The sequence below is a fragment of the Oreochromis aureus genome, linkage group 2 (assembly GCF_013358895.1).
Source record: "Oreochromis aureus strain Israel breed Guangdong linkage group 2, ZZ_aureus, whole genome shotgun sequence".
NCBI lineage: Eukaryota > Metazoa > Chordata > Actinopteri > Cichliformes > Cichlidae > Oreochromis > Oreochromis aureus.
The window spans coordinates 33906249-33916761 of NC_052943.1; the positions used below are offsets into that span (position 1 = coordinate 33906249).

The 10513-nt window shown below is 41.8% G+C and overlaps 1 long non-coding RNA gene across 1 annotated transcript; it reads right to left on the reverse strand.

Moving 5' to 3' along the window:
• Nucleotides 1–407: 407 nt before the first annotated feature.
• LOC120443424 lies at nucleotides 408–3016 on the reverse strand. The gene is made up of 2 exons (XR_005615422.1): nucleotides 2770–3016; nucleotides 408–1490 (listed from the first exon to the last, which is right to left on the reverse strand). It is a non-coding gene; the product is annotated as an uncharacterized LOC120443424 (long non-coding RNA).
• Between the last annotated feature and the right edge of the window lie 7497 nt (nucleotides 3017–10513).

Genomic DNA, 10513 nt, shown 5'->3' on the forward strand with positions numbered 1-10513 from the left:
TGTTTTTGTATAAAGACTTCGGTTGTAACGGTTTCCCATCACATATGATCAGATCATCCTGTAGAATTGCTCCGCACCTCAACCATTTCTTTCGCTCTAGTAATGGCACAAATGTGTGGTTCATTTCTCAAGATATCCAGTGGAATTTGCATAGAGGTGTTGTCACCATAAGTGCGTCTACTGTTTGTACTGCTACTGATTTTGCTGCTTGGTCTGCAAAATTGTCGCCCTCTGTTATGCCATATTTTCAAAATGGCGTACTGCAGATCAAATTCATTATTGATAAGTCAAACCAACGAAAAAACAAAACTAGAAGTAAAAAAAAAATAAATTAAAAAAAATATTCTTTCGTTAACAGAAATAAAAATAAAAACAAAAGTAAAACTATCTAAAACTGCAATGAGTGGTCACAAAATTAACTGATTTTGTAGCAAAAATGTGTTTAGTTTTAAAATCTTAAGTCAAAACTAAAGAAAAATAAAACTAATGAAAATTGCAAAACTATTAAAACAGTTAGAGTAAACATATTGGCTGTCTCTGTGTCTCTCTGTCTGTCTGCGTCCTTGACACAGTCAGCTCCTTTGTATGGGCATGTAGTTCCTGTTACACGTTTTCCTGTTACAGACACATTTCCCGTTTCTCCAGAGTAATCGAACTCTTTGTTGAATTTAACTGTTTTCATCTAGTCTGCACTTCCACCTAAATGTAAGTAGAAAGGTTATATCCAAGTTACTGAATGCTATTTTTATAGATGCAGTAAGGAGAACAGAGCACATTCCACGGGAGCTTCACTCCCATCTCTGGTGGAGGCAGAAAAATAGGGAGCCAAGGTCATAACTCAGGCTCATTAAGAGTCAGAAAGAATGTGAATGCTTAATCTTGTGGCTATCGCGCATTGTATATAGCTTCTTTTCTTTGTTTAGTAGCTTTCTGCCTTCACCTAAGGGTGTGCCCTAAGTATGTGACTCAGGTCTCCATAATCGGAGTTTATTTAAAGATAAATAAGATGATCCATTCATTGCTCGCAGATCATGCACTAGACGTATGTTGCAGTATTTAGCTTTCTTCAACACTTAAACAAAATATCACTTCTTATCCATTACCATTGTCTCGTATTGAAAAACAAACAAACAAACAAACAAAAACAAACTAAGTTTAACTTTTCTGCTTTGTCACTTAAAACAAAGCATCGCTCTCAACCCAGCTCTCAGCTGGCTCTGAAATTATCATCATCAAGCATGAAGTTGCATGAAGAGAGCTGTTTCAGAAGTCACAGCATTCCTCACTCAAGCAACATCAAGAAACAAACAAAAAACAAAAACAAGTTGCTGATGGCATGAACGCTTTACACACATGAGACAGGATGCAAAAAGCTGCTGTTAAAAACAGATCAGGGGTGTGAGGGTGAAAACTGGGTTCACAGACAGCTGCATGTTCGAGCTTTAATAGCTGTTTCCCTCCCTCTGATGTGTCCTCATGTAGCTCCTGCTCTAAAAAAAAAAAATTAATACAAAATAAAAAGTGTGTATCTTGCTCATTAGCTTGGTAGTATAGGTTTGCTCTTCATCTTAACAAAATCTCATCTAGGATGACAGGTTTACAAGCGGGTCAAGTGTCTCTATGCACTTAATTAGTTTACATATTTTCTTTATTTTCTTCATCTCATATGTCATTATACTGAATTTGAGCAAACCTTAAGCTTGATACAGATTACTTTTAACAATTATCCACCTCACATCACAACTGACTGAGGTGCCTCTTCATATTTAATATTATTTCATTATTAATGTTATTATCTTTTTATATAACAGCAATAGTATATTACAATATTTTATTTGTGTCCACCAAGGGCTGAGGGTGAGCTGCAGTCTCACCCTTTCCCAAGCTGGAGACATTTTCCTTAATATACCTTATGCATCTCTCTATTTCATTTAATATGTGTTTGTGTGAGTTATCTGGTTTCATGCATTCTATCCATTCTAGGCACGGTCGTCCTGCCAACTATATTTAATTGTTAATACCAGTTTACAGGTTGTTATCCTTCTATTATCAATTTGAATACATTAGATAGGCTCTATTTTAATTTAACCTTTTGTTTATTCCACTTCATTCCTCTTTCCATGCTTTAAAACATTACACCTTGTTTTGCATTTATTTATTAATACTGCCAACATACACTCTGTGTGACCTTCGCTGATATTAGAGTCGGGGGAGGTTATTAAGGCAGCCTTCTACCCTGGTCTAGACCCAGGGCGGCCTTAATTTTATGCGTTGAAGCGCAACCTTTGACCCCTTCTCACCAGTACATCGGTCAACACAGGAAACAGTAAGAGTGGTGCAGAAACCTGTTGTTTCTATTCAAAAGGTCACTCACTCCTCAACAACACATAAACTTCACACGCGGTACTATAATCCTATTTTAATTGACACGTTCTTTATTTTCATTCACTCGTGAGAGTGAGATCCCTGACTTCCAGCCTTTTAATTGCGGAACGAGTCTCCCAGGGGACTGCCAGTTCCGTGTTACAGGCGAGTCTTAATACCCGACTTCCAGTCCTTAAAGGACGAGTCTTTTCCCGACTTCCAGTCCCTAAGGGACGAGTCTTTTCCCGACTTCCAGTCCCTAAGGACGAGTCTTTTCCCGACTTCCAGTCCCTAAGGGACGAGTCTTTTCCCGACTTCCAGTCCCTAAGGGACGAGTCTTTTAAGAACCGTGTCAACCTAAAAACCGACTTTAGCCGCAATGTGTTCTTGAGTGTTTATATTCACCTGGTTCGGACGAAAATGCCGGTCAGAGAGAATCCTCCTCGCTCCCTGGGATCGTGGACCTCTTGCTAAAAACGCTGGCCAACGGCGAATTCACGTAGTTGGTCTTTACTGTTTCACTAGAAACAGGCTGTCCGGACAGACTTTCAGCGCGGGTTCACGATTCCAGGAGACGACGAGGTCACTCTGTTGGAGCACAAAATTAGTTAAAATTCAATGTCCTAATCCGGCTCGGAGGACCAAATAAATGTAAGGAGTAAATATTTAAACAAGACATTCTTCAGGCGAAATAAAGACACTCAAGACAGTTTAGATGGCAACAACGTGCGCACGCTGGGTGAGATTTCGAGGAGATCCCACACCGAGCGCAGGCAGAGGTTTTATTTATAGTCACATAGTGGCTTCAACTGTTTAAGGAGGAGACAAAGATTTACCTCTGAGAAACAGGTTTGTTCCAGTTTAGCTGGGTGTGTGTGTGCTCTATAGATAATCACTAAATATCACATATATGCAGCTTTCTGTGTGTGTGATGCTGAAGAGCAGGCCCCTCTTGGTATTTGGGAGTGTAGATAAGAACGTCCTGCTCTCCCCTTCCTGGGAGTGAAACGGCTCATAAAGAACCAGGTGCAGAGGAAATGTACTGGGTGAATCATATCTGAGAACACTATGCTTTTGTCTTTACTTCAGCTTCACTTCTAGTAAAACAGTAAAATCATAAAATACGATTAAATGGAAAGAATAAATGGGTAAACAACTATTAACACTAAAATTAAAGATAAACTTTCAATAACATATGAATAGAAGTGGGAAATCTCTTAACAGCTAGCAAAATAATAATCATAATTTTTAAAAAAAATAGCATGTGTAACGTCCGCGTACTGGAAAATTATGTACTAGGACTCACCTATCATGCGACTGGAGAACGCAAACTCCGCCATTGTTGTTTTCCATCAAACACTCATTAAAACAGCAACCTACAGGTATGTTAGCGCACTCATCCCCGACTGTCCGAGGGAGGAGCGGGGTCACATATTGAAACAGACGCAAGGCAGCCCAGGCGGGGAAATTTTGCTTTTGCGTCTCAGTTTATTTCTCTATCTGATAAGAAAACAATTCAATCAGATAGCTATTTATTGTGAATGAAATACAGTTACATTTTCAAGCACTTTTAAGCACCACATCTGAAATTCAAGCACTTTTCAAACCTTGAAGAGACGACATTAGAATTCAAGCATTTTCAAGGATTTCAAGCACCCGTACGAACCCTGACGACGTTGGTTCAGGTGGGGGCCTGGCTGGAGGCGGCACAACGCCCAGGCTGGACGGGGGTGTCAGGACAGGGGCTCGAAGTGAAGGCCTACCACTCCTAGTACAACAATCTGGAGACCCACGACGGCCTCTTATACCGGAGATGGCGGGCCCCCGGTCAGGGCAAGGATCTCCTGCAGCTGTTGGTGTCTCGGTCGCTGCGGTCGCAGGTGCTCGAGCTTGTCCACAGCTTGGTGGGGGCCGGCCACTATGGGAATGCCAAAACTCTCCGCCGTCTCAGGGGACGGTTCTACTGGCCTGGTTGTCGACGGGATGTGGAACTTCATGTGCACTGCTGTGACACCTGCATGGCATGGAAGGGCCCCCTCCACTGCCCCTCTGCAGCAGTACCTGGTGGGGGCCCCGATGAAGAGAGTGGGAGTGGACGTCCTAGGGCCTTTCCCCGTCACCGAGTCAGGGAACCGGCGCGTGTTGGTGGCCATGGACTGCTACAGGAGGCGGAGGGAGCGGCTGGGGTGGTTCATGACTACACCCGCCAGGCCCAGGCCAGTGCCAGAGTATGACAGAAAAGAGCCTGCGACACCAGGTGCCGAGGGGGAGCTTTCGTGCCTGGCGACAAGGTTTGGGTGTACTGCCCGGTTTGCAAGAGAGGAGTGTCCCCCAGGCTGTGCAGTCACTGGCAAGTTCTGGTGGAGGTCCTGGAGCGGCTAACAGAAGTGGTGTACCAGATCCGCATGCCGGGCCCGGGGCGCATGGTGGTCTTGCACCAGGACAGACTCTCACCGTACCGACCGCGCACTCCAGCAGCCGCTAGGGCAGGGGATGCTGATGGCACCCCATGTTCTGATCCGAGTGGCTCTTCCCCTGCTGGTTGAGATTGGCCTGTGTGCCGAAAGAAAACACCTAGACATTTGCGGGACTTTGTGTTGGGTAATGGGGTTGTCATGGATGACTGACCCCTTAGGTGGGGGGTATGTAGCAGGTCAGGGCTGTTTGGGGTTTGACAGCTATGTTCTGTTGTTCCAGGTGGCAGCGTTATGTTGTCATGGTTACAGGTGACACTCTCTCTCTGCGACTGTGTGTTTCTGGGTGGAGAGAGCGCCTTTTTTTTGTTGTTGTGTTTCTGTTGAATGCTAATCAATGGCTGTGCTCCCTGGCTAACTCGCGGAAGCAAGACCAAACGACATCTCTGTCTCCTCCTTGTCTGAGCTCGCCACAGTAGTTTGTCTCCGCCATTTGGTCATAGGATTGGAAGTCCCGGCCGGATGGTAAGTGACGGAAGTGACGGACAAGGTAAGGGACTCATGTTGTAACTGACGTCAGACGCCGGAGATTTTGGCGGAAAATTAAAGCGAATGGTAGTTTAGATTTGAACAAATTCCTTTAAGCTTCAATCTTACCAAATACATTTATCAATTGTCTTACAACTAACGTTATTTGTCTAAATAATCTCCAACACCCTGGAGAACAACGGGGAGAGTTTAGAGGCTCTCCAAGATTATATTGATCAGTGCTTTCAGGATCTAGTGATGAAGAAGGCCCAGTGTGCAGCTTCCCCGGCTAAATCTGAGACGCCGTCGTCGAAAAGACTTCGCCCGGCAGATTCCCCGGCACAACATCGCCAGCCGGCAAAGATATTGCCGACATACTGGAGTCAATCGACAAGCGATTGTCCACTTTCGACGCAAGGCTGTCCTTGGTGGAGCTTCTTCACCGGGAATTTAAATGCTTACGAGAATCACTGGAGTTCAGCCAGCAGCAGGTGGAAACGCTCGCTGCTGAAAATGCCACGCTAAGGGAGTCGGTGAAATGTCTCACAGACAATGTTACTGAGCTAAATAGAGAAAATAAAAAAATAAAAGAAACAGTTATTGATCTACAAGCCCGTAGCATGCGTGATAATCTGGTATTTTCTGGTATTCCAGAAGCCGCTGGAGAGGACGCGGAGACCACGGTAAAAAGCTTTATCAAAACCCACCTAAAGCTGCCGGAGGACACGGTGAAGAACATCGTCTTTGATAGGGTGCATCGCCTCGGCCCTATTCGGGCTGCAGCCGGGAGACCACGTCCTATCGTGGCCAAATTCGCCACTTCAAACAAAAGGAACATGTGAAAAGCGCGGCAGGGAATTAAAAGGAACGGACTTCAGCGTGAACGATCAGTTCCCCAAAGAGATCCTGGAACGACGCAGGGGTCCTCTTCCCAATCCGACGCGGCTTCATCCAGAAGGGCTCCTGCGCTGTCATCGCTGTGGACCGGCTGTACGTGGACGGACAGCTCCACCATGACCCGACACCACTCCGTGGCTGTATTAACTTCACACCAGATAAGAATCCGCTACACCCTTTCCCCATCCACTCACACTAATTTGCATTAACATCTGTCTAACTTAGTAGTATTAAATCGCATCTTAAGTGTGATATCATAGCAGAATTAACACCGTCACTCTCCGTCAGTGGTTTAATTGGAATGTTTCCGTTTTTTGTTTCTTTTTTTTTTCCCCCTCTCGTTTTTTCCTCTCTCTTTTCCCCCTCTTGTTTTTATGCTGCTCACCCTTGTCCTTGGTTTCTTTATTTATTTATTTATTTCACTGCTTCGATCACCTGCTTCCACACTCATCCACAAACAACATCCTTTATTTCGACACATGCACAGCACGATCACGCTGAGTCATGCGCAAGCAACGGCAGCACATTTACATCAGTCAGACAGCGCACACAGTCGTATAGGATACACACACTTAAGCCAAGCGTACTCATATTAGTAAATATGCAAACACATAGTCAGACTCAGGGAGCATCTCGCCACATATTCCTTCTCTCTCTCCGTCTCTTTATTTATGAACAAGTGATGCACTCTCTCCACCTGTCTAAGCGACACACACAGCGCACACCCCTAGTTATACACAGACATCTATGGGTGCACTAAGATTCGTCTCATGGAATGTAAATGGAGCTGGCTCCAGAGAAAAGAGGTTAAAAATATTTAACCAACTCAAAAAACTACAGGCAGATGTTGTCCTTTACAAGAGACCCACAGACCTCTTAGAGGTTCGAATGAACTTAAAACACCTGAATTTCCTAATGTGTTCTCAGCTTGTTATAACTCTAGACAAAGGGAGTAGCGATTTTAATCCATAAAAAATTAATTTCACAGTACTCGATACAGTTATAGATCCAGAGGGCAGATTCTTAATCATTAAACTATCTATACTTGATAAAAAGCTATGTATTGTAAGTGTATATGGTCCAAATGTTGATGATCCCTCATTCTTTCACGGTTTTTTCAGTGCACTCTCTGAGCACTTAGATGGCACACTTGTTCTTGGAGGCGACCTCAACCTTGGACTAAATGAAGAAATGGATAGGCTCAATACAGCAGGAAATCAGCGTAATTGGCAGTCCACAAATATAATCAAACAGTATATGAGCGACTTTGGTCTTTGCGATGCATGGCGCCCCTTCACCCCACCAGTAAGGAATATACTTTCTTCTCACATGTTCATCGCTCCTACTCGTCTGGATTATTTTTGGTCAGCAGCTCACTGCTGAGTGACATTTCAGACACTGAGATTCACCCTATAGCTGTCAGCGATCATGCTCCTGTATCTTTAACACTAATGCAGAAGAATAATACCACACTAAGTAAAAACTGGAGATTTAATACATCACTGCTTAAAGATGAAGACTTTATTAAATATTTTAAAAAGAGTGGACTTCATATTTAGACTTTAATGACACTCCCGGAACATCAGCTTCTGTTTTATGGGAAGCAGGGAAAGCTGTGATGAGAGGTAAAATAATTTCTTTCTCATCACATAAAAAGAAAAAAGAAAACAAAAATATTCAGGAATTAGAAAAAACCATCAAATCACTAGAAGAAGCCTACGTCCCACCAAGATCAGGAAACATTGAACAAAATACGCAAAACAAAACTAGAATTAAATGAGATAATTGATAAAAAAACCAAATTCTTAGTACAAAGACTACGCTTACAAAATTATGAACATAGTAATAAATCCGGTCAATTTCTAGCAAACCAGCTAAAAATAAATAAAGAAAAAACAACTATATGTGCTGTTCAAGATTCATCTGGGAACACAGTATATGACCAAACAAATAAACAACATCTTCAGGGATTTCTATAAAACGTTGTATTCACCACAAATAAACCCATCTAAAAAGGAAATTGATCAGTTTTTAGACAACATAACTCTCCCAAAATTATCAGACTCTCAAGCAATTGCACTGGATTCGCCACTGACATTAGGTGAACTCCAGGAAGCCCTGATAAGTATGCCCAATAATAAGGCTTCAGGTCCAGACGGCTTTCCTGCAGAATTCTACAAAGAATTCTGGACGATTCTAGCACCAGTTTTTTACAGAACGTTGTTGGAAATCAAAGAAAAGGGCAGACTTCCATCAAATATGAATTCTGCAAACATTAATCTCCTGCTAAAACCAGGCAAAGACCCTGTATATCCCTCAAGCTATCGTCCAATATCCCTTATAAATATAGACCTCAAAATTATCTGCAAAGCTCTCTCAAAGAGACTAGAGAAAATAACCCCCCTCTTAATTCATCCTGACCAAACTGGTTTCATAAAAGGTAGGCACTCATCAACAAATACACGTAGATTACTTAATTTGATAGACTACTCATACAGTAAAAACCTTGAAACTACAATATTATCTTTAGATGCAGAAAAAGCGTTTGACAGAGTTAACTGGAAATTTCTATTTACAACTTTAAACAAATTTGGTGTTGGATCTTCTTTCATCAGCTGGTTAAAAATATTATATAATTCCCCAACAGCTTGTGTCAGAACAAATGACCAGACATCCTCCAGCTTCTGTCTCCTGAGGGGCACCAGGCAGGGATGCCCACTCTCCCCTTCACTGTTTGCAATTTTATCGAACCACTAGCAGCAGCAATTAGACAGAATTCAGTAATTAAGGGCATAAAATGCAAGAACATGGAAAATAAAATCAGCCTTTATGTGGATGATGTGTTACTCTTTCTCCAAAATTCACAAACCAATATCTCTGGGGTGATTGAACTGATAAACTCTTTTGCAAGAATATCAGATTACTCAATTAACTGGTCAAAATCTACAGTCCTTCCGATTAATTGCTCCTTCCATAATTCCTCTTCTACTCCACTGCAATCGGAAATATAAAATATTTAGGTATTAATGTTTCTCCCAAGCTTGCAGATCTAACTAAATTAAACCATATCCCACTTTTAAAGAAAGTAGAAGGTGATCTGGCTAGGTGGAAATGTCTACCCATATCACTCATGGGAAGGGTTGCCGCTATAAAATGATGGTATTACCAAAATAAATTATTTATTCTCAATGATCCCAACTAAACCGCCGCAAGATTGGTTCAGATCTCTAGATTCATATATGTCCAAATTCCTTTGGAAAAATAAGCCCCCACGTATAAGCTTAAAGACATTACAAAAGACCAAGGATAAAGGAGGATTAGAACTACCTAACTTTCAGCACTACTTCTTAGCCAACAGGCTTCAGTTTATCTCAGGATGGCAAAAACATACCCTCTTAGATGAACCTTGGCTAGATGTAGAACAAGCACTTTGCAATAATCTAGAGATTTCAAATCTACCATTTATTAGCTCAAACATCCAACGACATGAATGCTTCAAAAGCATCAACATCAGCTCTTCTCTGACAGCATGGTGGGAGTTTCTGAAGTTGACAGAGTCTTCATTAATCCCATGCAAACGTACACCTATCTGGAACAACCCTGACATATTACAAAACAATAATATGATAAACTTTTCAGATTGGAGTGGTAAAGGAATCAAATATTTAGAACATATACTAGAAGGAACAGAATTTATTTCATTTGACAGACTAGTTACACAATATGGGATCAGCAAGAAAAGATTTTTAGAATATCAGCAAATTAAATCCATAGTAAAAAGAGATTTAAACCAGGTCAAGATGAACTACAAACACCACCAAGTGTGGTTCAATTTCTGACTCTTAAAACCCCAAATTACTGTCCAAAATATACAGAATGCTTTCTAAAATAGATGAATCAATATCACTTCCTATTGCAAAATGGGAAGCGGATTTATCAGTTAACTTAGACCAAAACTTCTGGTCTCAGATTTGCTCAAAAACCTTTCATCTAATTAGAAATCCCAGTCTTCAATTAATTCAATACAAAATACTACATAGAGTGCACTATACAGGTCATCGGATGTTCAAGATGGGCTTTACATCTACCAACAACTGCTCACACTGCCAAACCAATTCACGGACAATTATATCCACGCTCTTTGGTTCTGTCCACCAGTTCAGAAGTTTTGGCGCGAGATATGTGAAGACTTATCAAAGTGTCTGAAATGTAACATTCCAACTTCGCCTTTAGTGTGTTTGTTGGGCAGCTTAGATAATGTCACTACGGAAAAGAATATAGCCCATATGGTTTTCACTGCACTATGCATA